We start from the raw sequence: 13,819 nt of genomic DNA on the forward strand, positions 1-13,819 counted from the left end.
CAAGTAAAAGTTACCCAAGCAAAGTGACGACACAGCAAACAGAGGAAAAAGCAAGAGGTACACAAGAGTAAAAATTGTAGGAGGTATCACAAATTACCGCCACAAACCACCAATCTTCAGTGGAGAGTGAGTGGTGAGAAGGGGCTATAAACACAAAGTACACAGGGGTACTGTGTTAGAATGCTCAGACGTCATTCTGAGACATTGGAGAGCTACTGAAGCAGGGAGTTAACATAAGATTTATACCTTAAAGGAATTACTGAAGCTCTGGTGAGGAAGGGGAAAAGATCAGTTAGTGTAAAAGAAGACAAAAGCCAAAATTCGCTTTGGAGAAGAGTCAACTAAAGAAATGGTTAGAATCAAACCAGTACTTTTACTAACTGACTGAATATTATGGGTCACAGAGGAAAGAGTCAAAGATGATCCCCAGATTTTCAGTTTATAACCCAAACTACTTCATTCTAAGAATAATTTATCATTAGAGCCTCAGGGCACTACCTCTTAGAGGCCTTGACAGTGTTCTTTAAAGCCACAAGGCTAACAGAACAAAGAAAGAAAAGATTAAGGATTATTTAATTTTAAAAGAATAACTCTATGTTATCATCCCAAAAACCTACAAATGTTGGGGCCACAGAAAATAAGACAGGAACTCAAATGCACCACCACTCAACCACTTCTATCAGACAGTGTCTAAATTAATCCTTACCTATGAAGTCTAAAACATGAATAGACCCTAGGTCTCTAAAAAAAGTAAAAGTTGAACTTTGTTACCTTTTAATTAGAAAATTCAAATACCTATCAGTATCATTTAAGCAAGAAAAGTCACAGAGGATAAAACATGCTATTTTATTGCTAGATATTATTTTAAAAACTAAAGGAGCTCAAATAAAAATGATAAGCTATCTACATAGCTAAAAAGAGAAACATTAAAAAGAATGTTTATATTTACAGTCTTGCCAACCATCAAGTGCTGAAAGAAATGACAGAAGGCTCTGTCTCTCGACATATTCAATATTATTAACTTCATGTACTTTCTTTTAATGGTTCAGTTCCATTCAGAACTAAACAGATTGTGCATTACAATAATTATACAGAACAGAGCAATTTCATTACTTATTTCTAAATTTATTAGTACTAGAAACAGGAGAGCAAACAAGCCAACAAAACAAGTAGTAAAATTATCAATTACTCATTCACGTTTCAAACTTTATTTTTATTCTCCTCTATCAGAGATTAAATTTTCCTTATCACTAAAAGAGAGAGATTCCTCACAGCAGAAAACATTAGACAGTAAAAAGTAAGGTTAAACTGTATCTAATTTTTCCTGGATATAAACATATGTAAACAACAAACTCTAAAAGAACATGGATCCTCACGGAAAAGTGAGCAAAGAATAGAAAAATAAAACAGTAAGCAAATAAGACGTTGAATACTAAAAAAAAAAAAAATACCTGATCAGTGAAAATTAGTGCCACATAACCCTTACAATTAGACTGTAGAGAAGGAAACAGTGGTCTTCCAAGAGCTCCAAAGCAGATTACCGCCAGAAACCAGAGCTGCAGGATCACTCCACCCGGTTAACATCTACCAGGCGTGGCTTATAGCTGAACAGAAACTATTACACATCCTGAGCAACATCCGAACTCAACACGATGCTGCTACTCCGTCTTAAGGGTGGCATTTGTAAAATACTTTCATTAGCTAGAGATTCCAACATATTAATTTGCATATTAAATGGTGAGCTCATAACTCAAACTTTGATGTAACTAGTGGACATACTGGTTCTGCAACATTTTTTTAAGATTGATATCTGGTAACTAACTATACTTGAGTGCTATGACTAACTTCCTTAATGATGTAAATTACTGCTGCACAAACTTTTTTTAAAGAAATTATCATTCAACTCTAATAAACTGGACTGCATAAATATTTACAACGTTCAAACTATTCTGGCAGGAAATTACCTTCCCTTTTTGCCTTTTCAGGCAGCTAAGTTTCACTTCACATTTTCCTCAGGAGGAACACTCAAGTCGCTATAAAAAGAAAGTAACATAAAACTGTAATATCAGAATGCAGATTTTAGAAAATGATAAAAGCCAAAATAATTGACAAGAAATCTAGTAAAACATATATCTCTGAGAGTACAGTTTTATCAGACTTCTCCACCTCAAGCCAGTGTTCTTATTATTATTCCATGAGTATGAAAAATATACCCCATCTCCCATTTCTCCTCTCTGAAATGTTCTTAGTATTTTGCTTACTCTAAATTTAATTCATACTTCAAGGTCAATGTGAGTCACACTCTCCACATAAAAATTTTCCTGGCACCTCAGTTCACAGTGATTTCTCTTTCTCCTCTAAATTCCAAATAAAAAGCAAAGCTAATAGAAGAAAATAGCAAGTGGTTTTATAATCTTGGAATCAGGTAAGCCATCACAAATGGAACCCAACAGCCAAGTTTGACCACGCAAAGGAAAAAGTTCTGAAGCCCTGGGCACACCAAAAACAAAAAGACAAAAACCATCCCTTGAAAATAATAACACATAATTAATAAGAAGCATGCAAAGTAAATACTTAGACAATTCATAAAAGAAAAAATCCAGTGGTCATCAATAACTAGGCATATTTTTTACCCTGTGTATTGACAAAATTTGGAAAGACCTAATATGCAATGTTGAAAGGACAGACTTAAAAGGATACACTGGTGTGCATATAAATGGATACAATCATTTGGAGGACAATTTGACAGTATCTATTAGAGTACCAAATTCTTTTTTTTAAAGATTTTATTTATTTTTAGAGAGGGAAAGAGAGGGAGAGAGTTAGAGAAACAACAATGTGTGGTTGCCTCGTACGTGGCTTCCCACATACGGCCTGCAACCAGGCATGTGCCCTGACTGGGAATCAAACTAGCAACCCTTTGGTTCATAGCCCATGCTCAATCCACTGAGCCACACCAGCCAGCACTAAAGTAGCAAGTTCTTTAACCCAGCAGTTTTATTTCTAGTAATACCTAAAAAATACTCATTACAGTGTACATAGATATATATACACATACACACACGTTGTATACAGCAGGTTTTTTCCCCCTCACCTGAGGACATTTTTTCACTGGTTTTAGAGAGAGGAAGGAGAAAGGGAAACACTGATGTGAGAGAGAAACACTGACTGGTCACCTCCTGTACGAGCCCGGACCAGAGAGATCACACGTGCTCGGACGGGGGACCGAAGCCACAATGTAGGAGTATGTCCTGATTGGGAATCAATCCAGCAACCTTTTGGTTATGATGCACCAAAGGTGGTGAGCCACACTGGCCAGGGCATACAGCACTTCTGTAGTCACGAAAATACAGCACACCAAAATGTCCAAGTAGAGGGAGAGGAATGATTAAATAAATTATAATATCCATAGTGTAAAGTATTTCCAAGTCACTGCAATTCTAGAATTAAAAAAGTACAGGGAGGAGGTACATCTAGATCTCCACACAGCTATCCACATATAGTACTGAGAGAAAAAAAAGTTACATAGGCAAATCTATTGGGGAATGAAGGTGGGGGCCTGAAGAGTGGTTTCCTGAAAGGAGAGGTGGAAAAAGACAAACTAGGAAAGGGCAGAAGGGAACCTCCATGGTGCTGATAAAGATCTCTATCTTAATATGAGTTTGAGACACAGAGGTTATAAACGGTCAAAACTCAGCCGACATACACTTAAGATTGTTGCATTTCCTGATGTTTAAATTTACCTTTTCAAAAACCCTATAAACCAATACTGAATTCTAATTAATAATATGTATGCCGAAGTATTGGAGAAAGAGGGGAGGAAATGATTTTGGTTCTATTAGAAAAAAAGTGTGGCTTCCGGCCAAGATGGAGGCATAGGTGGAAACATTGTGCCTCCTCAAACAACCAAGTTTAAAGACAACAAAGTTTTAGTAACAAAAACGTAGCCAAAACACATAAAATTGAACTGCACAGAAGTCCAACAACAACAAACAGTTCATCCAGACTGGTAAGAGGGGCGGAGTCAGCAGCGCAGGGAAAAGCGGCCGGACCAACCCAGGCCCACAGGAGCTCAGGTGGCGTTGGCGGATCCCAGGCGTGGGGTGGCAGTGGGCAGACCCAGTGAGAACACAAGGCGGCTGGCTGTCCGCAGTCACACATTTGAGCACAGATCAACCAAGCAAAGGAGCGAGCAGTGACACAGACGGCTCAGGCCAGGGCCCCAGTGACGGGAATTAGAGCCTGAAAGCACCAATTGGAAAGACTTTTGGGGTTGAGGTGCCGGGATAGGCTCCTAGGCTCACAGAGAGTTTGTTGGAGAGACCAACAGGGTCCTGGAGGCTGCACAAACCCACACACCTGGGAGTCGGCACCAGGGGGGCCAAGTTTGCTTGCAGGAAGCAGCAGAGGGGACCAAAATCCCAGGGAGCACGAAACAGAGGCTATTGCCCCTCTCTGACCCCGCCCCACATACAGCATCACAACACAGCGACTTGGGTCCCCACACCCTGGTGAACACCTAAGACTCCACCCCTCGTATATAACAGGTACAAAGAGACCAAAACATTACGCCTCAAGAATAGCTCAAAGCCCCAGAGCCAATAATTCTAAGTGACCAAGAGATAGCCAACCTTTCAGATACACAGTTCAAAACACTGGTGATCAGGATGCTCACAGAACTGGTTGATTTTAGTCACAAATTAGAGGAACAAATGAAGGCTAAACTAAGTGAAATGAAGGGAAATGCACAGGAAACCAATAGTGATGGAAAGGAAACTGGGACTCAAATCAATAGAGTGGACCAGAAGGAAGAAAAAAATGGCCAAACAGAAAAGGATGAAGAAACAAGAATTCAAAAAAATGAGGAGAGGCTTAGGAACTTCCAGGACATCTTTAAACATTCCAACATCCAAATTATAGGGGTACCAGAAGGGGAAGAGGAAGAGCAACAAGTGGAAAACTTATGTCAACAAATAATAAAGGAGAATTTCCCCAATCTGGCAAAGGAAATAGACTTCCAAGAAATCCAGGAAGCTCAGAGAGTCCCAAAGAAGTTGGACCCAAGAAGGAACACACCAAGGCACATCATCATTACATTAGCCAAGGTTAAAATGAGGGAGAGAATTCTAGAAGCAGCAAGAAATAAGGGGACAGTCACCTACAAAGGACTTCCCATTAGACTGTCAGTGGATTTCTCAAAAGACACCTTACAAGCAAGAAGGGGCTGGAAAGAAGTATTCCAAGTCATGAAATCCAAAGACCTGCATCCAAGATTGCTCTATCCAGCAAAGCTTTCATTGAGAATGGAAGGGCAGATGAAGTGCTTTTCAGATAAAGTCAAGTTCAAGGAGTTCATCATCACCAAGCCCTTATTATATGAAATGTTAAAGGGACTTACCTAAGAAAAAGAAGATAAAAAATATGAACAGTGAAAGGACAGCAAACTCACAGTTATTAACAACCACACCTAAAACAAAAGCAAACTAAAAGGACAGCCAGATCAGGAGCAGAACCATAGAAATGAAGATCACATGGAGGGTTAGCAACAGGGGAGTGGGAGAAGGAGAAGGGGGGAGAAGTTACAGAAAATAAGTAGAAAAAAATAAAAATAATAAAAATTTAAAAAGAAAAGAAGTATAATTTCTGTATATGAATAGGAAAAAAGGTGTGAAAGAGAAGACACGTCCAAAACTCTTAACAATGGTTATCACTGGAATGAGCAAGGAAAGAGCAAAGAGAAAGAAGGCTTTCACATTTTATGTACGTATTAATGTGTTCTTCTAACTTTATTAGTAAACATATGTACTTCTAAATTCTTTTTAGCCAACTGAAAAATAAAGACAGCCCAGGGGGTCTGATTAGACATTACAATCTTACCCCAAAAATGTTTAATTTAAGCCTCTCTTTATCACTATGTTATCCTTATTTTAAATACTTTTAAAGTTAATATTTTAAAAAACACTATGCAGAAGCATCAGCTATAAATCCATGTGAGATTTATAATCTAGAAGGATGTTTCTGAAACTTGTATTACTTACAGATCATATTTCTCTATTTAAAAAATGCCTTATTTAAGAAAATATTTAGTTAAGTGTTGGGAACCTTACACCTGGCTTCTAGCTAAAAACATTGCATTGATTACAGGAACCTGTGCGCGCCACAAAGCCAATCGGCTACAGGTACATGAGGTGTGCATGCACTCCCCAAGCCAATCGGCTACAGGCACATGAGGTGTCCACGAGTACCAGTTGCACCCAAATAACCAATAAGCGGGCCCGTCTTTGTCTCAAGCTAGCCAATAGCAAGCAACCTAATCTCCTTCCTCTCCCTCCCCCCTATATATATACCCAGTTCGGAAAAATAAAGTTTGCAGCTTGATCAGAATCTTTTGTCTTGCTGCCATTCTTCGCGCCTCTTGTCCCCCCAACTCATTTGTTCTAGGTAGGTGGTCGAGCCCCAGTTGATTGCTCCACGGGCCGGAGCAGTTAAGCCCTGGCTTGTGTGACTCAGTGAACTGAGTGCTGGCCTGTGAACCAAAGGGTCATTGGTTCAATCCCCAGTCCAGGGCACATGCCTGGGTTACAGGCCAGGTCCCCAGTAGGGGGCGTGTGAGAAGCAACCGCACACTGATGTTTCTCTCCCTCTCCCTCTCTCTCAAAACAAATAAATAAAATATTTTTAAAAGGGAAATGCTTAAAATTTAATATGAAATTTAATAACGATTTTTTGCAAATAAACAATTATTAAATACATTTAAACATAAGAACTAAGGACACTGTACCACATAATTCAAAAACTTATTCCCACATAAAATTAAACAGACTCACCACTTGCAAATTCACTGCGACGTGTTGTGATTCTTCTGGTACTTGCATTTAGATGTTTGATCTTGATTCATTCTCTTTTTACCGCATTCCAACAAATGGATTTCTCTTCAATGACAGTTTTCCATAAGACTCTATTAATGGTTTAACAAATAATTATCTCTCAAAAAGACGAAAATCATAAGCAGCTAAATAATCTAACCATAAAAATGTCAATTATGAAGTTACAAATTCAGAAATAAGACAACTCAACTCCACCTTATTCTGTGCTTTCACATCCCACACCACCCCTAAAAAATGTGCATTTGATTCCCATTACACATGAAAAGTTCTCTCATCTGAAACCACTCAGTTCCCATAAAACAAATCAGCATTATGCATCCAGCACTTGGGCTTCGTCAAATTTCCTGACCACAAATCACAAAACGACAATCAATTCTGAGATCACCAATGGGACAAAATGCAATGTAATGTCTATCATAATGTAAAGCTACTAGAACTATCTAATCATAATTGATAAACATAAAATTAAGAGCTTAAAATAGAAGCAAGTTTTAAAGTGTAAGGAAAAAAGTTATACTTCTGTAATAAAACCATTAAAAAAGCAACCATAAAAGTTAGTTTCTATAGCTCAAGCTTAAAGGCTTAATATTGGGATGAGTTCTAGAAAGCATACACTGATTCAATATTCCATTAATTTAATCAACATCTATGGACTCTGTATATGTGCTTTGGTGCTAGATATAATACCAGACAGGGACCTTATCCTCAGTGGAGAAAGGCTAATAAACACATAAAAATAACACTATGTAAGACAAGGTAAGATAGAGGGCAAGGGGGAAAGAAAGCAAGTCATTACAGGTAGGATACTGTTTCATGGACCTTTTTTCACTTATGTGAAAATTTATGTGTATACTAGATTGCAATACAAAATGTATTTACTATTGTAAACTGCCACCAGGAAAAGATTTCCGGAAAGGGCGAAATCTGTGAATTAGGTAAATGAAGAATGGAGGTTCTTGTGAACAAGATGCAAATAAGCAAAGGTATAAAAGCAGGCAAAAAATCCCAATAAGCTGAAATGGCATAAGTCACTGCATGTGGAAAGATGAGACAAATTATGTCCATCCTCACCACAATCCACTCTAAAAAACATTTTTATAATGTTACTTGTACACACAAATATATGAGCTTTATAAGTATACACTGCATGTATGAAATATATAACTGAAGAGGTTTAATGAAATATTTACCCCTACTGTATGTAATAAACTCTGATACTATTTCATGACCCACAAGTAGAGAATGATCTAAAAGTGAAAAACACTGTAAAACTATGCCCATGAGTTTGGATTTCACCCTAAACACAGTGGGAACCATTGAAGAATTTGACACAAAATGCCATGACGAAACTTGCATTTTGGATAAAAGAGCAGCACTTTCAAGAATGGACTTAGGTGGATGATAAGGCTCCAAGACTGACTAAATGAAATTAGACAGGCTCACTGGTCACCCACATGAGACATGAGGGCATACAGTAAGCCCCCCCCAAGTGGTAACCTATAAGAAGAGTGGGAGGGGTGGGAGTGAGGATGGAACACTTAAGATAGGAGGCATGTTGGAAAAGGAAAATTAAGAACATTTTTTTTCTTATGAGTAAAATTCATAGGAGTTGGTGAACTAGAAGCAGAGAGCACGTGCTAGGATGGTTCCCAAGTTTTGGCCCAGGGACTAGGGGAAGGGTGGTGCCATTCTCCAAGACGGGAATTAAAGGACAAGTTATGCATTTGTTAAGTATACTGCTTACCATAACAATGAGAAACTGTTACATATAAAAAATACAACAAAATAATTATCATTACATTTCCATTCCCCTTAGAGACTTGTTTTAAACTATTAACTTCCAGAGTCAATTTTTCTATGGTCCATGATTGTTAGATTGTCAAATGTAATTTAGTTCTACCCTAACTTTCTAAGCTAATTTAAAGTGGTCTCCTTGGCTGTACCTTTGTTTCTTAAAGACAAAATATGGAATGAACGAGTAAAGGAACTGTTGCTCTAATGGGAAAGCAATGAATTCATCATCTTCTAGAAAAAACCTCAGGCAGAATTAAATATAGTACATCAAAATATTCTGAAACATGGCCAAGGTCAATAATGCCGTGAAGACTCTGACTCTACAATGGCTTTCCAATGTTTCAGCACAGCAGTTTCTGTCAGTTACGGTATCAGGTAATAGCACAGGTCAACCACCCATGAGTCAAACCCCACGCACTCCCTGGCTTAAAATCAAGAAAGAAATCCTACTTTACGCTCACAGCTATTACAGCTTCACTGGAGCCGTAATATACAAAATGAGATGAAAATCTCACCCAGCTCAACAATATCACAACCACTGTGGAATCAAATCTCCTCTACATGGTATAAAAGCAATGTTAGCACTAAAAACCTAGGAAATTGTAGGATAACAAAGAATATCTCAAACTTTCATAGCTATAAAATGTTAACTAAATATTCTTTTATTTTATTTTATTTTATTTTATTTTATTTACTTATTATTTTTAGACAGAGGGGAAGGGAGGGAGAGAGAGAGAGAGAGGAAGAGAAACATCAATGTGTGGTTGCCTCTCATGCGCTCCCCACTGGGGACCTGGCCTGCAACCCAGGCATGTGCCCTGACTGGGAATCAAACCAGCGACCCTTTGGTTCACAGGCCAGCGCTCAATCCACTGAGCCACACCAGCCAAGGCTGTTAACTAAATATTGTTAACATTGCTGTGTCTAAAAGAATATAATCAACAATTTATGGGGCATACCAAAAAAAGGAAAACAGTTTTCCCCATAGGGTCAAAAGAGAATTGTTAAAATATATATGAATATATAAAACATAAACCTGTAATTCAGCTCAAAGTTCTAAAAACAAAGTTATAACTATATACCTTTAAATATATATTTACACAGCTATTTAACTTCTGGTTTTATCTACTCTGAAAACTGGTCAAATTTAATAATCCTATCTAAAATATCATTAATAATTAGCGAACGAGGTATTTGATTTCTTGACTATCACATCAGTGTTCAGTATATTTCAGCAGAGTAGGAAATCAGTTTAGTACAAATAGCAAAAAGAGAGCTGTATTCAAATTATGACACAGACTCTTCGGTTTCTTTTCCAGCTTCAGTTTAGCCATCTGTAAAATGCTGATAAAAATACTAATTCATTGGGTTGTTGTGCTTAAATGGGAAAATGCCTAGCAAACAAGCACCTCCAAAAACAGTAACTTTACAGGGGTATGCAAGAGGGGAAAGGAAGGGAAACTTAATGATGAGTTCTACTTCTAGTCTTACAAACTCCAGAACAAAAAATGATTCTAGGTCCCCATCATTACAGTGGTGCCACGATTTAATCATACCCCGGTTACCTACTTTCTATAACACTGAGGTTGGAGAACTACTTGTCACAGACGAGAAACCTCACATGGTACAGCCCTTCAGCTAATACCATGCTGCAAGCATGTCGGGAGGATGACATGAAGTCTCTTCAAGCAGAAATCCTGAAATACAGAAGTAATCTAAAACAGAGAGAACTGAATTGAAGCCAGCAAACTAAATCTGATCTTTCAGGTAAAAACAGAGGCCTGGTGAGTTATGGAATGAAGCATGAGAAAAAATCATGACCTGATTTAAGGAGCTAATGAGGAGTGCGTAACTGAAGTAAGGAATTCTAGTTCAACTGCTGAGTCCTCCAGGAAGATTTGGTGAAAATGTGAGCAGTGCTACCTCATGTCTATGAAGATGGGCTTTTTAAACTAAAATAACCCAATTTACCAATGATTCTCAACCAGAAAATCACTGTTCTGACAACAAGAGTGACAGACGTTTTTCCACTCTTGTTTTTCACCTATATTCTTTACTGATTCAAACTAGTTCAAACGTTTTCAACTTGGAGCAGTATTAATGCACTGCTTATTCTACTAAATGCTAAAATGCCATTTATATTTAGTGCATTTTAAAAGTTGAATCTGAGCCCCAATAGTTTACTAAATAAAAAGTCGTCATTCTTTAAAAGTAAAACTGGGCTTAGGGAACAACTTTCTGGTAATAAAAATAGCTTTTCCTCTGCCTTCCCTGTTACCCCTGGTGGTACTGATACCACCACTACGTGGCCTTCTGAGCTGAAAAAGATTCTGACTCGCACTCAATTACAATGCCAGAAAAAAGCTCCACAGAGACATTAGGCTTCTCAATTCATTTCTTCGCTAATACATGGCACTATTTTATCCATGCTCGTTTCAAAAGTTCTGAATCAGTCCTCATGAATTAAAGAAATGAGGCAGTGGGCAAACAAGTAAAAATTTTACGATTCACTGATTATCTTGTTTTAGAACCTACCTGTTAAGCTAACGGTTGTGTGCATGCATTTTTTAAAATGCTCGTTACTTTTATTAAAACAAAACAACCTAGAGATAGGGAATGTAACACAATTATCATCATTGGTCTATTTCATATACTCCAACTACAACTTCTAAAGTATGTTAAGTTTAACAGAAATCACAACAGTTTGAAGGGTCCTAATATAATCCTATTGCTTTACATTTAAAATGAGGAATTCTGGAAAAGCACAATACTACACAAACCACTATTCCAAAAGGATGCAATTATACATTTTTAATTTACATTTTGATACAATTTTGCTAACATTTCCTCAAGTAAATGTTTTAAATGCACCTTTAACAAGTTAAAGGGTCTTAAATTATTTACAAACATACATAAGCCAAGTAAGCATGGAAAAGCCAATAAGCCTTACTCAAAGAATTCACCCTGACTCCCTAGCATAGATGAGAAAACAGCACCCACGACCCCGCAGCTGGACTGTGACAGCAATGGCACCAAAATCCAGAAAACCAAATCTCATCTCATTCCTTCTTTCTGGTTGATTTCTGGTCTCATCTCGTCTTTTGAAACCTTTTTGATATTAAGACATAACTAAGCAAAAAAAAGCTCCTCCTTGAGTTTTATCTTAAAATAAATCAAATCTAAAAGTTTAAAGACTTTTAACAAGATGCTACATAAAAAGTATTTTAGTCCAGGGACGGCATATACTACCTTATCATCATCACCATTACTATTATTACCACCACAAGGAAAGTTACAAATTTTTTAAGTACATATATTAGCATATGAGACTGAAGATCCATATGACCCGTTTTTAACTTTTGCTTAATTGTCCTTAGTCCTCTTCACTTTAGACTGTAACTTTACACTATGATTTATTACCCGCCCACAATGACCTTGATTTTTTCCTCTAGTACTTTGATGGATTACTATATTGCAATATTTTCAAGTAATAACTAGTCAGGTTCTCTCAGTCCTAGAAATACAGACATCCTCTACTGACTCACACTGGATCATAAAACGTGACCCAAATATAGCCTGAGAAAGACCACAACTTTGAATGGACTGGCCAGTTAAAATCCAGTGACCTGTTATAGTGAATGGTAACAAGTGTAAACTGCTGCCATTTATGAGCCAGTTTCTCAAAACCACTCTAGGATCTAAGAGAGGGAGGCAGAAGGTCAATAAAGGAGTAAACTATTTTCTCCTACTGATCCTATACAGTCTCACCCCAGCGATCTGGAAATGAATGAAAGGCTATGGTAGCATAAATCCGAGATGCCTGCGCGCAGGTCTCGGATCCGGGGTACAGAGAGGTAAACACTAGTTCACAGGCGAGAAATTCAGACTTAAATTTAAAAAAAGAAGAAGAAACGAAAGAAAGAAAGAAAAACCTTACCCAAACCACCTCGACTAGAGCAGGAACTCTCCCACCACTAGGTAATGGGAGGAGCAGCTGGCGGGCAGTCGCAGTTCTGGCTGAAGATGCTCTGAAGAAGGCCAGGCCAGGGGTGAGCGGGGCACCCAGAACTCCCGAGGCTCCGCGCGGGTGCGTGAGACAGGTGCAGGGAGGGGGCAGGGCGCGGGGCGGGAGCGCGGCCAGGTGAGGGCGGCGGGCGCGGAGGAGCTGCGGGCGGGGCCCAGGGAAGGGTGGCCTCGTCGCCCCCGCGCCTGCACACACTCACGGACACCGGCTGGCTCTCCTCGCGCCGCCCTCACTCCTGCGGCCGCCTGCGGCTCCTCCAGCTCCTCCTCCTCCAGTACCTCCGCCGCCCAGGCGGGCCGCGCTCCTTTTCCGCTTCCGGGATCCCGTACTCCAAGTCGGCGGGGTAAGGATCCGCCTGCGCCGCGGTGGGACGGGCTACTGCCGGCCGGGACCCGCTTTGCACGCCCGAGAGCAGCGATGGGAGCCGCCGAGGGCCGAAAGACCAAAAATTGCGGCGTGGGCTGGAGGAGACGCGCCTGGACCTAGGCCGGCCCCACGCCTGGCTGGACCTCCCATCACCCTACTACTCGTACCTGAAGCCGCCGGGCGCCTCGGCCCACCCTCACCTCCAACCCGTGCCACCCTCCCAGCTCAGCCTGGACCGACCACCTCTTTGTCCCCACACCCTCACCAGCTCCTTCTCTCACGGGACTGGCGAGGAAGGAGCCTTTCTTAAAGGATTACATTTACCCTCGTCCTTTAAGGACGAGTTGCTCAACCGGCCAGTTTAACGTCCTAAATCTCCTGTGATATCTTGCTTCACAGTGTAGTCCGCAGCACCAGCATCCTGTGGGAACTTGTAAGAAATGCACAGTCTTAGTCCTGCTTACTCAGTCAGTATCAGCCTTTAACACCGTCTCCAGATGATCACTACATCCGCACCTTAAAGACTGAAAAGCACCGGATTCTAGTTAATGGTCTTGCCCACTTCAGACTCTCTATGGGGCAAAAGCCAATGTTACCCCACCCAGCCAAGATTTTTCCTTCCTCTCAACAACCTAAACTCAGACCCAAATAAATTTTCTTGGGATTTCAAGAGACATCCAAAAAAGTTGCCGGCTTTCCCATCCTGCAACCTAGGAAAAATAAATGGACCCACGATAGCAAATAATAC

At 39.7% G+C, this 13,819-nt stretch overlaps 1 protein-coding gene across 3 annotated transcripts in view; it reads right to left on the reverse strand.

Annotated features, from left to right (window-relative positions):
* The window catches only part of ZDHHC21 (zinc finger DHHC-type palmitoyltransferase 21), a 70,641-nt gene extending 57,578 nt beyond the window's left edge, over positions 1 to 13,063 (reverse strand). Inside the window, exons 1-3 of one of the 3 annotated variants that reach the window (XM_037142757.2) lie at positions 12,619 to 13,063; positions 10,251 to 10,396; positions 6,828 to 6,958 (exon numbers count right to left, since the gene is read on the reverse strand). The gene's annotated coding sequence lies outside the window, so the exon portion shown is untranslated. Of the gene's footprint in view, positions 1 to 1,451; positions 1,530 to 6,827; positions 6,959 to 10,250; positions 10,397 to 12,618 lie in introns of those variants that run through there. The other 2 variants (XM_037142756.2, XM_037142758.2) reach the window with 2 other exon arrangements.
* Between the last annotated feature and the right edge of the window lie 756 nt (positions 13,064 to 13,819).

This window comes from Artibeus jamaicensis, unplaced genomic scaffold (genome assembly GCF_021234435.1).
Source record: "Artibeus jamaicensis isolate MK-2021 breed Jamaican fruit bat unplaced genomic scaffold, CSHL_Jam_final scaffold_1964, whole genome shotgun sequence".
Lineage (NCBI taxonomy): Eukaryota > Metazoa > Chordata > Mammalia > Chiroptera > Phyllostomidae > Artibeus > Artibeus jamaicensis.